Source organism: Carlito syrichta, unplaced genomic scaffold (genome assembly GCF_000164805.1).
Source record: "Carlito syrichta isolate Samal-C Ts95f unplaced genomic scaffold, Tarsius_syrichta-2.0.1 Scaffold79415, whole genome shotgun sequence".
NCBI classification, from domain to species: Eukaryota; Metazoa; Chordata; class Mammalia; order Primates; family Tarsiidae; genus Carlito; species Carlito syrichta.
The window spans coordinates 245,602-248,030 of NW_007023511.1; positions in this window are offsets into that span (position 1 = coordinate 245,602).

The following is a 2,429-nucleotide window of genomic DNA, read 5'->3' on the forward strand; positions in this document are numbered from 1 at the left end:
GGATTGGTGGGTGGGTGGATGTATGGACGGATGGATGGATAGACAGGTGAACATACAGATGTGGCTGGGGGGACAGATAGAAGGGTGAATGAGTAGATGGGTGGGTGGATGAATGGATGGGTGGCTGGGTGGACAGGTGGATCTGGCTGTTTTGGGCCCAGCAAGAACTTCCCTCCTTCATCAATCCCCCATTCTTTTCCCGTGAAGTTTCGGGGCACAGTAGGACTTTCTCACAGATTGGAGGACCCTCTGTTGGTTAAAGCATAGATAGTTACTACTGTCATATCCTTCTATGTATATCAGGTTACAATTAAGAAGAGAATCACATTTATAAAAGAGAGCCAGAATTAACTGGAAGTAATCCACACGTTAGCACAGCTGTGAAATAATTGTAGCTATGGCTTTGGATGCCTGAGATCGGTCCTCGGGTTTGCTTCCAGGTTTCATCTGAGTCGGAGTAGCCTTACTCTGTTTCCCAGGCTGGAAGGCAGTGGCATGATCATGGCTCACTACAGTCTCAACCTCCTGGGCTCAAGCAATCCTCCTGCCTCAGCCTCCCAAGTAGCTGGGACTACAGGCATGTGCCACCATGCCTCGCTAATTTTTTTATTTTTTGTAGAGACAAGGTCTCACTATGTTGCCTACACTAGTCTCTAACTCCTGGGCTCAGGCCATCCTCCCTCCTTGACCTCACAAAAGTGCTGGGATTATAGGCATGAGCCACTGTACCCAGCCTTATCCATAATTTTTATGAGTCATGCTCTGGCATTCAGCCTTCTGTGTCAATCAGGAAAGGCAGAAGCCCGTATCATGCCAGCAAGAGCTGGTCAGGTAAGGCATTTGGGGCATTTAGTACATCTGACACTTGTGCAGTTTCATCTGGGAATTCAGGGTAAAAATTTTGAAAAAATGACTATTTTGCTAAAGATCAACATGTCAGCCAGGCATGATGGCTCACATCTGTAATCCCAGCACTTTGGGAGACAGAGGCTAGAGGATTGTCTGAGTCCAGGGGTTTGAGACCAGCCTGGGCAACCTGGTGAGACCTTGTCTCAATAATATATCAAAAAATGTGCCAGACGTGGTGGCACATGCCTGTAGTTCCAGCTGCTTGGTAGGCTGAGGCAGAAGGATCACCTAAGCCCAGCAGGTCAAGGTTGCAGTGGCAATGAGCATGCCACTGCACTCCAGCCTGGGTGACAGAGTGAGACTCCAACTCAAAATAAAAATAAAAATTAAAAAAAAAAATCAACATGTCTGCCATTTTGAGCAGCTACTTAAATCTTAGGCCCCTTAAATATGTAATTGCATTTCATCTTTTTTTTTTTTTTTTTTGAGTTGGAGTCTCACTCGGTTGCCCAGACTGGAGAGCAGTGGCCCCTTCCGGCCACCGCAGCCTCGCCTACTGGGCTCCAGCGATCCTTCCACCTCAGTCTTCCGAGTAGCCGGAATTACAGGCATGCGCTACCACGCCCGGCTGATTTTTTGATTTATTGTAGAGATGAGGTCTTGCTGCCCAGGCGGGTGTCGAACCCGCGGGCTCAGGCAATCCACTCACCTCAGCCTCCCAAAGGCGCGGGATTACAGGCTGAGCCACCGAACCCAGCTGCATTTAATCTTTACAACAATATTATTTTATTTATGAAGAACCTAGGAGAATGTGATTTGTTTAAGGGCACCCAGCCACAAACAACAGAGCCAAGACTCAAAGCTTAGTCCATCCAGCTCCAAACCTCAAACTCAGTCCAACGAGCCCAGCAGCCAGACCCCTCCTGGTTCCCTCCCACTCCAGCTCACTCAAGAAAGTCCTTTCCTTACCACTGGGATGTGTTCATTTGCAGTCAAACTGATGTGTTTTTTGTTTTTGTTGTTTTGGATTTTTTTGTAGAGACGAGGTCTCGCTATGTTGCCTAGGTTGGTCTCAAACTCCTGAGCTCAAGCAATCCCCTCACCTCAGCCTCCCAAAGTTCTGGTATTTCTGGTATGAGCCACCACGCCCAAACTAAACTGGTTTTTAATAGGGGTTGTAGGGGGATGCGAGAGAAAAGGGTGTAGGGATTGGGGACCACTGGCTGTATGGGGAGAATGACTGCATTAATAAGTCTTAGGTCCTGGATTAAGCTATAGGAGCCATCTGGCTTTTTGACAGGTAGGATGGGGGCATTACAGGGGGAATGGGTTGGGCGTATGAGGCTTTGGCGTAGTAGTTTAGTGATGATAGGTTTTAATCCTTGTCGATGATTTTGGGAGATGGGGTATTGTGGCTGATTTGGGAATTTAGAGGAGTCTTTGAGATGGATATGAATGGGAGCATGATGAGAAGTGACAGATGGATTGTCTGTGTCCCACACTGTGGGGTTTATGGAAGATGGGGGCAATGAAGGTAGAGGAGACGGACAGGGAGTGGAACTGAGGAGCAGTAGGCAGGC